Below are 17,322 nucleotides of genomic sequence, written 5' to 3' on the forward strand. Positions count from 1 at the left end.
CTTAAGAATGGAACTGCCAACGCTTTGATGTTCCCAGTAACTCATGACTCTGCATGCATTCACCCACCTTTAGGTTTTGCGGCATCGTGGTGTACTTTTGTTCCCATGGCAACGTTAGTTACCGGAACACAACCTACACAGACAGAATGAAATTGCAAAATGGCTGCTTGACGTCACGTCATGACGTTGCGCGATGACATGCTGAAAGCACTTTTCTAAACATGAATGTAGTCAGGACAACGCCAAGAACAGTGAACATTCTGAAAGTGTGACGATGGCACTCTGCCTCTCCGCTAATACCCTCGGAAATTCTACAACGTCATCAGTGTGAGGATGACAGTCCATGGGACGAATCTCTCTCCACAGCAACGGTAAGGAGTTTGACACGCTTCACTTTTCTCTTCACATTTTGCCGATGCCGAATTCCCACTCTCTCAGCTGACTCATAAATTATTCACAGCTTGTCACAAGATCTAAGCCAGTAAATTGCTTCGGAAACACGCTCCTTTAAAATATCTCAGTTTAAAATTAGAACATGCACTTTTCACGCTTGCTAGTCTCTTTTCTGACTTGTCCTGTCGAGTCAATATTCTTTTAACGATTTTTTTAGTGATTTCAACAGCAACAGTCTTTAGTACCAGACAGGACGTCTTGATTCAGAGTTGACAGCAGTGCACACAGTCAACAGTCATCTCCAAAACACTGGGGCTTGATGTGTGCCCCTGAGTATTATACTTCACAGTGAAACATTTCTGACACTCTTGGATATAGGACGACCGGGTCAGTGCTTAAATGTTGCAGGGCTTTACAATTACTGCTCTTTACAATTACACACGTGGATCTGGCACATAGAATAATTTAGGGCGACCGTTGTCATGGTCACTGGTGGGGCGGGTGCCAGATAATTTAAATGGTTCAATGTCTTAAATAAAATTTGTACCTTCAGTTGCAGTTCCAAAATTTCTTGTTTACTCCACGCGTAAGTTCTATGCCTTTAAAATCGTCGCCAATGTAGAAATGAAAAGAAAGTCTCGTAGACAGGATCTTGTAGTTGTAGTTTATTCCATAGTTATGTCCTTACAAGTTCTTAAGTAAGTCTTTAAGTAAGCCCCACCAGGAGCAGCCTCCTGGCTACTCAGCCCATCTCTCCAACTGTCTTCTTTTTCGAACCAACATCCCCAACATTCTACATGACATCACCAGCATGGGAGAACAGCAGGGCAAAGGAAATGGACTACATTAAAAGCAGATTACTACAATATGGTAAAATAATGTTGAAAATAGATACTTTAAGAAAGTTAAGCAATGTTTAAAAGTATTGTTAACAAATAAGAGGTGAAATTGGGCAACACACAAATGTATATAAATATGATTTACATGATTTTATTTTACTTTATATATTTTTACTTGAAGTATTTATGATTAAAAATTTAAAAATTATGGAATAATTAACATGTGGAAACAAATTAAAAAAGAAAAATGTGTGACACAATTTGGGAGAGATGTTGGACACTAAAGGGGTGACATTTAGCCACTCCAATCTATACCAATTCATGTAAGGTGTTGGATATGAAAGGGGTGACATTTACCATTCCAACTTCAATCTAAACCAATTCAGGGAAGGTATTGGACACTAAAGGGGTGACTATTACTATTCCCATTTCAATCTAACCAAATCGGGAAGGTGTTGGACACTGAACGGGTGACATTAACTATTCTTACTCCAATCTAAACCAATTCAGGGAAGGTTTTGGGCACTAAAGGGGTGACATTTACTATTCCCACTCCAATCAAAACCAGTTTGGGGAAGATGTTGAACACCTAAGGGATGACATTTACTATTCCCACTCCAATCTAACCATATTGAGACACCAAAGGGTGATATTTACTATTCTCACTTCAATCTCTTAGCACTTTCTTTTAAAATAGTGTTTCTGCACGTCAGACGTGGCACACGACACTGCGAGGAGAAGCTAAGGAGTGGGTATAGGGCCACAGGCTTGCAAGCTCGAGAGTTTATGGAGATAGTTCACCAGGTCTTGTCAATTTTGGGCAGCTACGTCTAGGAGGTAGTGGGGTCCCTTATGTGACCCTAATTTGAGCCTGCCTGCCTGCCTGACTGCCAGTGTTTTTGTGAGCCGAGGAACATAAAATAGTAGTGTGTTCCCGCCCTCATTGGGCCCCAGAAGATACGCTGTGGTGAGACACGGCACAAACCACAGCCACACCACAGAACAACAGGAGCTCCAGCAAGAGAGAAGTAAAAGACAAGACTTTTGGCAAGGTAGTAGTGGGTTTAGGCTCGCCTATGCGCAGGTTGAGCCCCAGCCTGCGGAAGCGGGCCGCCTTAATTTGGGTGCAGCTTGTGGACCGTGTGTGCTCCTCTGCCTCATCGTCTAGCAATAGAAAGACCTAAAGCTCGCTCACCTTCTGCCCATCAAGCCGCCTCAGAGGGGGAAGACTGGCGACCTTGCATTGGTTTCAAAGAGGGCCCATAGCACACTGTTGTATGACTTGTGAGCCCCCTGGAGAAAATAAGGATTGCGAGATCATATCCTATGTTTAGGGTATATCTCCAGGAAAATAAAGCACGGCAGAACAGAGACAGCAAGGCACTGTAATAGCCTTTGCCTCTTTGAACCTTCACCTGCCCCTTTGCTTAAACCATCTGTGTTCTGGTAGCTCCCAAGGGCAAAAGTGATGACTTTGAAGCAAAACAAACAAACAAAATAATCTAAAAGAGGAGAAAATTGTTAAGTTTTATCTCAGCTGTGCCTAGACTAGAATGGGATCAGGAAGGTCTTGGCAGCCGCTGATGCTTAAAACTTGCAAGCGCTCAACACTGAGGGGCAGAACCTAAGGACCTAAAGCCACTAAATCCCCTGATGTAAGTATCCCTACAGGGAGATCCCTAGTGTCCATATCATCCTTCTTCTGGAAAATCAGCTCAAACCAAAAATGTACATTCCTAAAGGACCCCATGGCAGAAATCTATGGACTGCTCAATGAAACAACAGGGCTGCCTCATCCTCTAACACACAAAAATCTCACCAAGACACAAAACGTCACTTGCTCGGTGTAATAAAGGATTCAGGTACATCAATGGTCCTCTAAGTAAGTCTACTGCAACAGTCAATGCAAAAGCATGGTAGTACTGTTAGTTCCAGCAAAATGTATCCTATGCTAGTGGAAGACATTAAATCTACAACCATTCTGGTAGAGGCACAGCTCCATGCGCCAAATAAATTGTACTACACCCTGTGTACAGCCAGACTTAAGCCCTTAAATCTGGAGGATGATAATAATGTTGGTTCCGGTACTGCTGCTGAAGATGCAGGGAGAGACAGCTGACGGTCACGTTTCAATTTGAAACAACATGGACATGTTACAGGCTTTGGAAGTAAGGGTGTTAATGCTAGATGATAACAGCCAAAGGCTAGAGCCTTCGCTCAACACAAGCAAACTAGATAAAAGTGCAGATAAACAAATGATGTCTGGATTCAAAAGAGAGGCGCCAGCACAGGACATGTACCAACCTCAGTAAAAAAAAAGACAATGTATATACTAATGTGTTTAAATCTATAATCCAAAACCTTGATCAGGAGAGGTCAGAGGAACTAGAGAAAGCGCCCTCAAATACAAGCGCCGACGTATGTATAATTCAAAGTAGCTAAGAGGGTAAGGAAAATATTTCCCTTAACAGATGGCAAAACATCTGGTCTGTGTACAAAAGGGAGTACGGAGTTCCTCTGTGGAGGGGGCATGGGAAGGAGGCAGCTGGTAGAGACAAGTGAGTCACTGAGGGCCACTGTTGTGTATGCAAAGGAGAGGGAGTTCTCCTTGTCGGAACTAGGGCTCTCACACACCCAGCAAGCTAGGTGTCATGCTTCATCATCTGAGCCTGCCCCTCGTCAGGTCGGCGCTGCAATACCTGACGGGCACCCAAAACCGGGGCTTTTATCGGGGATTTTTTGTTCCTGCAGATGGGTGCAGTGGGGGTGAGGGGCCTAGTGTGTGTGGATGTGGGGTGACATGTGTATAAAAATAGGTCAGTTAGTCCTAGCCAACAGTTTATTAAGAAGGTAAACTGCCTACAGTAAAAAGAGTGAGAGGGGCAAAGGACTAGTCATAATGTGTCTAGTGGTGTATGGAGAAAGGTAGACTCACTGACCGCGGCGTCTTGTACTTAGCCTGCGCTTAAGCGAGCTCTGTTTGTGAATTTGAAGCTTATTTTGTAATTATTCCCTATTTTGGTATTTTAGTTTGGTTAATTTAGTTTTCCCCTGTTTTTAACTTTACATACTGGCCACATTCTTACACTATAATCTGTACCCTCACCGCTGTTTTAGCGGGCTCAATCGGCAGATCTCCTCGTATTTTGCCGCCATCTTGGAAAGGATCTAAGATTCTCTCTTGGCGCCATCGCGCTGAGCGCTCTAGTGCTCAGGCGGAGGCGAGGGGAGGCTCTATTTAAGACGAGCATTGGGTCACTGTGTCCGGAGAGAAAGGTAGACTCACTGACCGCGGCGTCTTGTACTTAGCCTGCGCTTAAGCGAGCTCTGTTTGTGAATTTGAAGCTTATTTTTTAATTGTTCCCTATTTTGGTATTTTAGTTTGGTTAATTTAGTTTTCCCCTGTTTTTAACTTTACATACTGGCCACATTCTTACACTATAATCTGTGCCCTCACCGCTGTTTTAGCGGGCTCAATCGGCAGATCTCCTCGTATTTTGCCGCCATCTTGGAAAGGATCTAAGATTCTCTCTTGGCGCCGTCGCGCTGAGCGCTCTAGTGCTCAGGCGGAGGTGAGGGGAGGCTCTATTTAAGACGAGCATTGGGTCACTGTGTCCGGAGAGAAAGGTAGACTCACTGACCGCGGCGTCTTGTACTTAGCCTGCGCTTAAGCGAGCTCTGTTTGTGAATTTGAAGCTTATTTTTAATTGTTCCCTATTTTGGTATTTTAGTTTGGTTAATTTAGTTTTCCCCTGTTTTTAACTTTACATACTGGCCACATTCTTACACTATAATCTGTGCCCTCACCGCTGTTTTAGCGGGCTCAATCGGCAGATCTCCTCGTATTTTGCCGCCATCTTGGAAAGGATCTAAGATTCTCTCTTGGCGCCATCGCGCTGAGCGCTCTAGTGCTCAGGCGGAGGTGAGGGGAGGCTCTATTTCAATCTCGCATTGGTCGCGCAGCGGTGACGCGAAGCGGTGGTGCCTGACTCGTGCCGGAGTCGGGCCAGAGTCTTGCCCGTCTGCGCTCGTCCGCGCTTAGGAGGCGTGAAGGCGGAAGACGCTGTAGTGTAGAAGGTAAGAGTAAGTATTAATCATACTCTATATCAGGGATGCCTTCTGCTTCTGTAGTATCGTGTTGCGGATCGCTTCCTGAATGCCATGTAGCAGCACCCCTTGATAATCGGTTTGTCCCCGTGTGTTGTAATCAAAACATGGTGGTATCTTCTACCAATCCTATAATAAAGTCTCTGTCTACCACTTCGGTATTGCGAGGTGGTCTTATTAATGCCCGCTCGCTTTGTAAAAACGCCCAAAATATACATGATCTCATTATTGACAATGAGCTCGATTGGCTCCTGATTACCGAAACATGGCTTAAGCCTTGGTGTAATCCAGATTTAGCCATAGCCCTCCCGCAAACCTTTTCTATCCAGCGTTTGGATAGAGTAGAACAACGGGGAGGGGGCCTTGCCATTATCTTTCGTAGCTCATTAAAATGTTCTTCACATGAGCTGGTTGATATCAAAGGAGCGGAAGCATTATTTTTCTCGTTGGGTATTCATGACTCATTCACATTTTCGGGTGCACTCATTTATCGGCCTCCAGGCCCCCCGAAGGAGTTCTTAGATACTGTGGGAGAAGTTCTAAGTGATCTATCGCTCAGATTCTCTAACTTTACTATACTGGGCGATCTGAATTTACATCTTGACTCCCCCAATGCCCCAGGAGTGGACTATTTTATGGACACCATTAATATACTAGGACTCACCCTTTTGACGCATCAACACACACACTCGGGAGGACACTTATTGGACTGCGTCTGTTCCAACTTCATTGGGCTTGCAGTTCAATCCCCTTGTCCCCAGATCTGGTACGATCATTTTTTTATTCCATTCCATATTCCTTTACACCAAAAAAACTTGGGTGTTACTACAAATAACTCTTTAACATCTAACTTGATATATAAACCAAATTGGAAACAACTATCTAGTCGATCCGATGTGTTGGATACTTGTGTAACTTGTATTCCAGTGCTAACAGGTAACACCTCTATAGACTATCAAAACTTTTGTGATTGGTTAACCATGGTAGGCCAGAAACTAGGCCCTACTAGCCTTAAAAATCCTACTTCGACCAAAATTAAAAGGAAGGCCCCCTGGTTTACACCGGAGTTGAGAATAGAAGTCGGTAAATTAAGAAGATTAGAACGACGGTGGCGTAGACATTATGAAGCCACTGCCCGTGAGACATACAAACATGCTAGGAGAAAGTATCATGCAGGCATAAAATTAGCTAAAAAAGCATATTATTTTCAGGCCATAACGATGGCCGACCAAGAGCAAAAAGAAATCTTTCAGATAGTTAAAGATTTCATGAATCCATCAGCCCTCCTGCAGGAAATTCTACCATCTCTAAATCTCTGTAATGCAATCTCAGATTATTTTGAGAATAAAATTCTCAATATTGTGAATGGTTTTCCTCCAGTGTCTTCTACCTTAGGAGATGTAGAAGGAGTGGAGAGGGTGAGCTCTCTAATCTGCCTGGATACCTTCGCTCCCGTCTCTCTTGAAGACTCCTCTAAAGCTATCTTAGCCTGCAAATCAGGATCCCTTTTCGATCCATGTCCTCCCCTGGTACTACAAACCCTGGTAGAAACTATGAATCCTATTATCAATAGCATCATTAATTCATCCCTAGCCACGGCAGATGTTCCTAATGACTGGAAGCTTGCCGCTGTTAAGCCGCTTAAAAAAAAAGCCCTTGCCGACCCTACCACTCTTTCTAATCTACGCCCGATCTCCTTACTGCCGGTGATGTACAAGCTGACTGAGAGATTCGTGAATAAACAACTTACGAGTTTCCTGGAAGTAAATAATATTTTACATCCAAATCAGTCAGGGTTTCGGTCAAACCACTCCACCGAGTCCGCCCTGCTGTTTACAGCAGAGACCCTTCGCATGGCCATGGACCAAGGAAAGGAGGCGGTCTTAATTTTACTTGACCTGTCGGCAGCCTTCGATACGGTTTCACATTACATCTTAGTGGACCGGTTGGCTGCCGCAGGAGTGGCTGGGACGGTTCTGGCTTGGCTGAGAAACTTTCTCAGGGACAGGCGTCAAATTACAGTGCTGGGTCCCTATCAATCTGAAGCTAAGGCTCTCAGTTCCGGAGTCCCCCAGGGATCAAGCTTGAGCCCTATACTTTTTAACTTGTATATGGTTCCCCTGGTAAAACTGATCGCCTCCTTTCAGATCAGTACTATTTCGTATGCTGATGACACTCAGCTCATTTTAGTACTGGATAGGGAGCAGCCTGGTGCTGAGGAAAATCTCAAAGAGTGTCTAGCAGCAACATTTAAGTGGATGACTGACAATCACCTCAAATGTAATGCTGATAAGACCGAAATTTTGCCATTTGGAAAGCATAATTTGTTTTCCCCGAAAATCTGTTGGCCTGAGGATGCAGTAGCCCCCCCTAATACCATCACCTCAGCTCGGAATTTAGGCATCAAATTTGACAACCAACTGTCTTTTAAACAGCAAGCGGTTGCCGTAGCTGGCACTTGCTTCCACATAATTAAAGCTTTGAGAAAATTCTTCGACCTCCTGCCTTTGTCAGCTAGGAAAACAGTCGCTGTGGCATTAATCACCTCTAGGTTGGATTATTGCAATAGTTTATAAGCTGGAGCAAATAAATCGGTTCTCCACAGATTGCAAATAGTCCAACATGCAGCGGCCCGCCTAGTATTACGTCTGCCGCGTAGGTCATCAGCCTCAGCAGCATTGAACGCGCTTCACTGGCTTCCTATTGCCTCTTAATTACTTTTAGGGCCTTCCACCACCAAGGACCCAAATACCTACAGAGTGGATTTAAACGTTATCAACCGGTACGCTGCCTAAGGTCTGTGGGGCAAAATTTGCTTGTAACCCCCAGATTCAAGCTAACAACTAAAGGTGGTAAATCCCTTTTTGTGTTGGGTACCAAGGCGTGGAACAAACTTCCCCTCTTTTTACGCTCTATGTCTCATGAAACCCAATACAGGAAGGCATTAAAAACGTGGCTATTCTCGATGACTGATGATGCATGCATAGCAATGGTTTAAGTATGTAGTGTTTAGCGTGAAGTGTGTCTTCTCCCACCAACCCCGTCCATCTGGGTTGGGTGAGCGCCATGATACTCCTTGGAGTGATAATAGCGCTATAGAAATACATTTTACATTACATGCCCTGCTCTCAGGTAATCAACATGTTTCGTGCCTCAAATGTCATTTAGATCAGGGCACTTCCTCAGGATAAAAAAACGCTATATAAACTAAAAAGGTAAGTGGATTCTACATCCCAGTTCTCTGGTTGTTGACCTGTAGGTCAAGAAGGGCTGGCCCGCCCTCCGTCTACCGCAACTGGGACTCCGGTGAGGCGCGCCCCCGCTGGTGTCACCATCTAGCCGGGAAGACCGTGATCGGGCCAGAAGGACTGTCCCGTGCCTCCCCCGTGCAACGCATCGGGGATTGAGCGCCCCGGACAACTGAGGAGCCCCGCACCGGCACCGTCACCCGCCTTTTCAGGTACTGTGGGGGCTATTTGAAGCTTATCGTGGACCGGCCGGGCGACCGGAAACCTCCTCGTTGAGGCCGGGCCGGTTCACATGAACTGCTTTGCTCCAGGGGGCATATCTGCCAAGAGCGGCCTGCCGGGGACTGCTCGGGCATTTTTTTTTTCCCCCTCCTCCTTCTCCCTACAGTGATTGTCCCGGCCCGCATCCGCATGGGAGAGAGGTGCGGTGCCGGGCCCTTCTAAACCTGACACTCTTCCCCCAAATAGATAAAAACGTACCACCAGCCAGAAACAGAGTGAAAGTGACTCTGGGGGATACAGACTGTGATCGTGTTTCAACCACGCCACTTGAGGAACTGTTCTACCCTAAATATACAGCGCCACTTGCTCATAACTCCTCCGAACATTGCATAATCTTCTGCAAGGGAGACCTTACCTGCTGCAAGGGGCTTTGTTGCTGCCCCGTTCTTCCGTTGTTGTTGCTGCCACTTGCTGCCCTGTTCCTCCTTTGCAGCTGCCGCCATTTGTGGGATCCACACGCTGTTAGTCTCCCCTGCCGCCGCAACTTCATCGCGGCCGTGAGCAGGGGGAGACTACAGCCCCCAGACCTCCCTGCAGCTGCTGACGCGATTCACGCGCCCGGAGGCGCTGAAAAGGACGCGGCTCCCTCCGCGTCACGGGACGCGCGCGGGCACCGCCGGGCTAAGCCCGGGCAAAGGGCGGGTGGTCTACGGCCGTCCGAGGCCAGTTGAGGCTGGGCTGGGACATTCCACTAAGGTCCTCTTCCGGACGGTAAGTCCTACCAATTGCTAAGCACGTGCGTGTAATAATGACATACACCACTGATAAAGAGGGGAAGCGCCGCCCGACACCGGCAGCTGCTGGTGGAAGACTCACTGGCACCCTTGACGATTTCTTTCTGAGAGCAGCGAATCCTGTGGGCAAGGAGATAGCCCTGACTGAAAAGCGCCTATCACTGGAACTTTTGAACGAGAGACGCTCCTCTTTAGGGGACTTAATTAACGTAGTGTCACCGGCTAAAGCGGACCAGAATACTTTACTCCCAGGTTGCTCTATTGATTTGGATAAACAAGATTTGCATTGTGATTACTTGCTTGGGGAGGAAGTGGTGCCCAACATGAATAATTCACTGTGTAGTATTGCCTCGTCTGAGGGTTTTTATCCGATTGAAGCTAGGAAAAGTCTTCAGCCTGTAGACTTTGTTGATCTTGTAGCCAATACTGAGCGGGCCCCATCATGTACTACCTTGAAAGGTAAAAGGAAGAGGGGCGGGGGCTGCCAAGCAGGCAGAAAATCTAAAGTGTTAAAGTTGTCAGGTATCCCAAGTGCTTCATTCCCCAAGAAACCCATTAAAAAACCCAAGAGGATCATTCAAGATGCGTCAATCCCGGACTCACAGTCTTCCGATTTACCCAATGGAGCCTTACCTAACGGGAAAGATGATGAAGCAGTGATATCATTTTCAAAGTTAACCCATCTACTGCGTTCCTTTTCTCTACCTATAATCGAGAGATTGAGAATTATCAATGGGAAGTTAGACGCCCTGGGTGAATTAGCCAATGACAATTCATGCAGGCTGGATACCTTGGATCTGCCTAAGCTGATCAATAGTACCGGGATAAGGCCTAGCAACAACTTAGACCCACAAGGCACAGCCATCCTTGCTGAAGTAGTTCCCACTTGTGGAATAAGCACTAACATCTTACCCTCGAAAGCTTCTGTATCCAAAACTGTTGCAACTACATCACTAACAGTTACATCACCACAAGCTAGTGATAACCTTTTGCGGGAGACAGTACAAGTTGGTCAGGATGAGCGGGTCCCCTTACCAGTCATTAATCTCCCACCTGCGTGTTCACCCTTAGTAGTAGTGCTTGTAATTGTCCCTCCATTGAATAAGGGTGTAAGAGAGGATTTTGGGCAACTAAAAAACAAAGCGCTCCATTGGATCACTAAGAAAACTTTGGAGGGGAACAACATTTGGAACGATATTATTATGGTGCGTAGAGTGTCCTGGATCGGTAGAACTAGGAAGAATAGAGTTGGGGACTGTATTATACTTAATTTTAATAGTCCCACTCCGGTTAGACATATCATAGACGAGTCTATATTTAATGCCAAGCCACAATCAGTGGGCATTGAGATCCTCCCACTTGACTATTTCTATAGGGAGTTGAACAGACCAAACCCAAGTAGGATATCGACTATGGGGGCAGGAAGAATTACCGCATTCCATCAAGCCCGGGTTGGGAATATCCTAGAAAAATGCTCCCCAATAAGCCGTTGAGAGGGAACGATCGGCAATATCAAAGTTGTCTTGGTGTCAATCGCTTCTCAGTTTTGAGCGGACTTGAAGGAGTTGACTGACGCCCAACTATTGATGTTGCCGTCACTTCCGTTTTGACAGATAAAACAGAAGTAGCTAGTATAGGTGATCAATTGAAGGCAACACATTCGCCTGAACCTCCCAGGGTCCATGTCAAGAAAGGAACCAGGATTGCATTTTGGAACGTAGCAGGTCTTCGCTCCAAGATAGACAATCCTATCTGGATTGACTTTATCAAGGACATAGACATACTATGCTTGCAAGAGACTTGGTCTCTTGATACCATTCATATCATTGGGTATAGAACTTATCATCAACCAGCTAGTCCCTCTAACTCCGGGAGGTGTAAAGGTGGCCTGACTATTTATATATCTAATTTGCTGGAGATATTATCACTGAGAATGGTGGTCTCTTGTAGCCACTATCAAATTATCCTAATTCGAGTGACCCCTAAAGTGGAGGTCATTATCATTAACATGTATAATGGCATTGAGAAGGGGTTAGTTAACGATACGATAAATACCCTTATTAAGGAATTAGGGGCTCTTGTAGATAAATCTTCAAGGGACACAATTATTATCTGGGGAGGCGATTTCAACCACTACCTTTGTAAACAATACCAGAGTGGTTGTGGTGACCAGGAAAAATATAGATCTGAAAATCTTCCCCACTTTGCTCATAATAGCGGGGGCGATTCATTTAATGATCTGATGGCCTCATTCGATCTGGGCTTTGTCAACCTGCTCTGTAGGCCCCCGACGGAATTCAGTCCAACATATGTGGGGAGAGGATCTAGCACGCTGATTGATTATATCACCATCACCAACTCTCACTCATGCTGGTTAACTGATTTCGTCACACACATAATTGGGGTGAGTGACCATCTCCCTCTTAGCTTTTGTATTCAGCTTCCTTTTAAAATAGATTGCACCCTGGTTGAGAAATTGGCCTGGACAACTAATTGTACCCTAAGTAGTTTGAACGGGTATGCTCTCAGATGGTCACAGAGCAATCCAGCAGATACTAACAGAAACATTATTAAACAGGCGTTAACTTCTATTAACATATGCCTTCAGGATGAAGTATCACATACAGACGTCCTGAATTCCAATGCAAATATTTCAAAGATTATTAAAAAGGACCTACAACGTCCAATTAAAGATGGGAAACCAAGCAGTAAAGGTTGGTTCGATTCAGCTTGCCCCAAGGCCTATACACACCTAAAGAATGCTTTAAGGAAAAAAACGAGAAATCAATTAGAAATCAGGCATTTTAGGCAGGAATATAATCTGGCCAGAAAGTTGCGCAAACGCGTAATCAAGAATGATGCATGGGTAAGTCTGTATAATGCGTCTTTAGACAGGGATTGCTCCGCCTTCTGGTTAGCTGTTAAGGCTCCATTTTTTAACTCGGGGGATGTGGTTAGAATGGATATGGCTATCACAGAGGATTCGTGGATAGATTTATTTTTTTGCCGAGGTTTATAACCCAGGAGGGAAAGATAAATTGGCAGAGAAGGGGAGTGCTACCCAGGAACAAAAGGAGGATAATTTTGCCCCGATTGAGTTAGCTGCCACATTAACAGAAATTTCTGACGCAATCACCCAGAGCAAGGGCAAGAAAGCGCCTGGCGCAGACGGCGTCCCTATAGATTTATATAAATATCAGCCTAAACTTTGATCGCCCCTACTCACGCGCGTACTAGATGCTAGCTGTGGACTGGGCTTTATTGACACTTGGGCAGACTCTATAATTATACCCATATTTAAAAAAGGGGACCGGGATAAACCCTCTTGTTATCGTCCCATATCCCTACTGGATTCATTTATGAAAGTTTCTGGGCGAGTCATTTTGAATCGCCTTCAACAATGGGCAGTAGAAGCCAATATCCTATCCCCGGTACAATACGGGTTTCGGGAGGGCTGCGGCACTTTGGAACAGGTCCTTAATTTCACGTTACTTTTAGGAAAATACACCCAGGCTAAAGAAGGTAAACTTTTTGCAGTGTTTGTCGATCTAAGCGCTGCCTTCGATTGTGTTGTCCACAGTCGTTTGTGGCAGATCTTGAGTGACTTAAAGGTGGATGAAGTGCTTATCTCCTTTTTAAGGCAACTGTATGTCGGGGCCAGGGCGAAAGTTAGATATGGTACCAAAGGTGAATGCACCAAGCCTTTTTATGTAAAGCGGCGAGTGAGGCAAGGGTGCGTACTTGCCCCATTTCTGTTTAACTTGTATACCAATGATTTAGAAAAAGAGTTTGTTGCTGTGGTACGTGACTCTCCTCAGGTTAATCAGCATCAAATTGCGTCTCTGTTATATGCAGACGACGCGGTGATCATGTCCCGGACTCAAAGATATCTACAAACTGCTCTGGATACATATTTAAATTTTATGGATAACAGGGGGCTAAAACTTAATGTATCCAAAACGTTCGTAATGACCTGTGGTAGATCCAAGAATAAAGAGTGTCGTTTGTATGTCGGGAAGGAGAAAGTTGCCTCAACCAAAACCTTTTCATACCTGGGCATAGTCCTTGAAGAAACAGGGTCCTGGGGGCCTGCTATTAGAAATAGGACCTTGGTATTCAAGAAAGCCACTGCTGCACTCATGTCTTTTTCAAAAAAGATGGGGAAGAGACCACCGACGATCTTGATAAAAATTTACCAGGCGAAATGTGTTAGTACAGCCACATATGGGGCAGGAATTTGGCGGATTCAAAATTCGTCCTCAATACAAAAGGTAGAGAACGCATTTCTTAGATTTATCTTGGCAACCCCTGCCAGCTCCCCTGTTTTTAATTGTCATGCAGAGTTGGGAGTGCGTCACGTGAGTGACTTGATTAGTATACAACCAGTTCTGCTTTGGTATAAAGTATGGACCTCGCCGGCCCTATTGTTAAACAGAAACATCATTAAGGAATGTATGGGGTTGGACAGGGCTTCCAGGATACCCTGGTTGAAGTATATACGCAACTTCACCAGGGACCTTGGTAGACCTGAGTTTTACCATCAACCTGAGCTAATGTCTAGGATTACTGGCAAGGCCTTGAAGGAGTTGTGTTGGCATCATGTAGAATCACTTAGACTTGGTGTAGAATTAAACAAGAAACTTGTACAGCGACATCAACTTACACTAGTCTCCTATTCCATCCAGCCTTATCTAATTTGGTGTCAAGAGGGTTTTGACCGATACTTACTAACTAGACTTAGGTTTGATGTTTTCTTTCGACTAGTTACTTTTCCCACAGCAAATGACTGGGCTAGAAATCTCTGTAACTGCCCGTGCGATAATTTGTCCACTCAATCCACTTTGCACGTAATCTGTTTTTGTAAATTTTATTCGTTCGAAAGATCAAGATGGATTAAGCCATTTTTAAAAAAACATGGTTCATGGAGACAATGTCGCCCAGCCTTATTGTTTTTAGTTTCTCTAAACGATGAATATAGTGTGTCAATCATGCTGGGTTTTTTAAAAAGTATTATAAGGAAAAGGAAAAGTTTAATCAATTTTTAGAGTAACTTTGTATGTATTTTAATATTTTTATACTTGCCTTTGTATTGAACCTGCTGCTTTTATGACTTCATGAATTTTGAATTCGAATAAAGTATATTTACTTACTTACTTACTGTAGGTTGGACAAAAATAGGTGGAGATAACATGTATAAATTACATCGTTACACAAACATCCGGTATCTCTACAATCCATTCCCTATGTCCGGCAGAGCGAATGTGCTAGTGAATAAAACCATAACAAGGCCACTGTGTCATGCAGATTAGCACAGTGAACTAGGCAATAGTTACCAGTGTAGTGTACTTAATGTGTTATCTGTGCTCGAGGTCCTTTAAACTTGTAACAATGAAGTGAATGGCAAGCATAAAAGCTGATAAAAACAATAGTACTCAGGACAAGGTGGAACTCACCTATACTGCCAACAAGTCACTACTTGCAACAGTGGCCGGGGGTATTAAAGGACACCGATTGGGCCCTATCAGGAAGAAATGGAAGTTATAGGCAGTTTGTAATGTAGCAGGATACTTAACTGGGAAAGTCACAATCAGTGGTCTTGCCGGTAACTGGAGCACTGAAGTGGTGGTCGGTCAGGAGTACCCGTCGACTGCCAGTGACCCAAACCAAGAGGAGGAGCCCACCTAGTGTGCAACGTGAGGTATGGAGTCGCCCACCCCAGGCCGCATGAGTCTCAAGGTGACATCAGGAACCGATGCGCCAAGAGAGGACCACGGGACCCGGATGAGCGATCACAACGCTCCAAGCAGCCCACAGATGTTTGGCGCCCCAGCGGGTAGATCAGAGTGTGGCTCTAGTACAATACAGAACACACTCACCTCCCAAAGCGGTACAGGCAACCTTCAAGTCTGGAGCACAGAGGAACTCACCGGCGTGTATACGCTCCTGGCGAATGACCTACCCTGCCGCCGACACCAGGATGGTGAAAGGTTGCCGGCGGCGGGTCTAGATGTAGTGTGTCTGCCCCTGACGAAAGGACGGTCACGTGGGAAATAAGTAGTCCGTAGGCGCTGTGTGCCGGTCGCTGGCAATAAGATAGCCAAAGTGGCGGCCATTTTGGAGTGTAGCTACATAGCGGCACTATGAAAGATTATCGCTAGTTAAACAGCATTGCTGCATGAACGGGGTGTCTTAAGTTGCTAACTAGAAGGGGCCTAAAAGTACCGTCGATTGTCACTGCTGACTGGCTTCTAGAGCGTGCGGGTAGTCAATAGTGCGCGAGTGTTGTATATAGCGTGTCGTCAATGGGATGACACCTCAGTGGACGTCTTATCGTATAGCTGACTCAGGTCACTATGAGGGGCTATCACTTAGCATTGAGAATGTGTAGAGATTGATTGAGGGAATTATGTCATGTGGTTCATGAACCATATTGTTGTAAAAAGTTGTAGTCATGCCCCACGTAGGCAATCAGGTGTAGAACTCGGCGGACATCTTAGCGTGTAGCCAACCTTAGTGACAACGAGGGGCTGTTACTTGTCAGAGGGAATGTGTATAAGAATGAGTTAGGGAAATATTAACTCTAAGGTGCCGTGAGTGATCTAGAGGCATGCAGCTTAGGCCACATGTCGCCATGCATGTCGCAGATCAACCACTTGCTCACACATGTGTAGGGTCATGCAGTTATAGTGCTCATAAACCACATCGCTTGAAATTACTGTAATGGTGACCCACCATGTCCAACAAGGGATGCTCATTATGGCTCTCAAATCATTTATTGAGTGTGAACAAATTGTAGTGTCTCAGTTCAGTGGGCCCCACGGTATGTCATCATTCAGTCCAGCAGTATGTGTAGAGAGTCTGTGAACCCATCTTTGAACAAAGCGGTCTTGGTGATGTTAGGGTAAGCTTCTAACTCTATCCAGTGTAGATTATCGGGAGAGTGTGGTGCTTTCTTGAAGTGTGTGTAGAATTTTGTGGTGACCCTCTGGCACGAATATTGCTCTTATGTTCAGTATTCTGGTCTTAATGGGTCGCATGGTCATGCCTATATACTTCAGGCCACAAGGGCACGTGATCACACAGATACACTGCTTGGGGTTGCAATTAGTGTGCCTTTTCAAAGTCCATTTAAAGTTCGGTAGTAAAGATATCTTGTTAGATATGGTGGTTAGTGGACACACAATGCAGGAGCCAAAGGGGTAGTGTCCAGTCACTGCCGGGAGACCCCACAGAGTCCTCTGTGTGTCGGTGTTGTGTTTCTAGTGTGTACCAAGGTATCTTTTAGGTTGCGATTTCTTTTGTATGCGAACCTAGGTTTAGGTAGTTGTAAATCACCTGTGTTCAGGATATGCCAGTGTTTTAATATGATTTTCTTAATCCTGGCGAAATCAAGAGTGAATGAAGTAACACAGGTAAGATTGTCAGTGATCGGTTCACGGTGTACCTCAAGTAATGCATCCCTAGGGTTATTCCGTGCTCTATTCAAGGAGTCCCTCACTTGTTTCTCTGGGTAGCCTCTTGCCTTGAGGTCAGATGCCAGAGTGTTTGCTTCTGTTCTGTAGTCTGAGACCAATTTGCAGTTTAGACTGATTCGCACAAATTGACCAAAAGGCAAGTTCTCTCTCAGTGCTTTGGGGTGGTGGCTTTTGTATAGGAGTAAGCTGATGTGATCAGTGGGTATTTTGTACAGCGTAGTGTTGAGAGTACCTGAGGTGAGTG

The 17,322-nt window shown here is 45.2% G+C and overlaps 1 protein-coding gene across 1 annotated transcript in view; it reads left to right on the forward strand.

Annotated features, from left to right (window-relative positions):
- The first annotated feature begins 235 nt into the window (after window positions 1–235).
- Window positions 236–17,322, forward strand: part of LOC146808504 (uncharacterized) — a 49,639-nt gene continuing 32,552 nt past the window's right edge. Inside the window, exon 1 of the mRNA XM_085623583.1 lies at window positions 236–371. The gene's annotated coding sequence lies outside the window, so the exon portion shown is untranslated. The remainder of the gene's footprint in view (window positions 372–17,322) is intronic.

Source organism: Triturus cristatus, chromosome 8 (assembly GCF_964204655.1).
Source record: "Triturus cristatus chromosome 8, aTriCri1.1, whole genome shotgun sequence".
NCBI classification, from domain to species: Eukaryota; Metazoa; Chordata; class Amphibia; order Caudata; family Salamandridae; genus Triturus; species Triturus cristatus.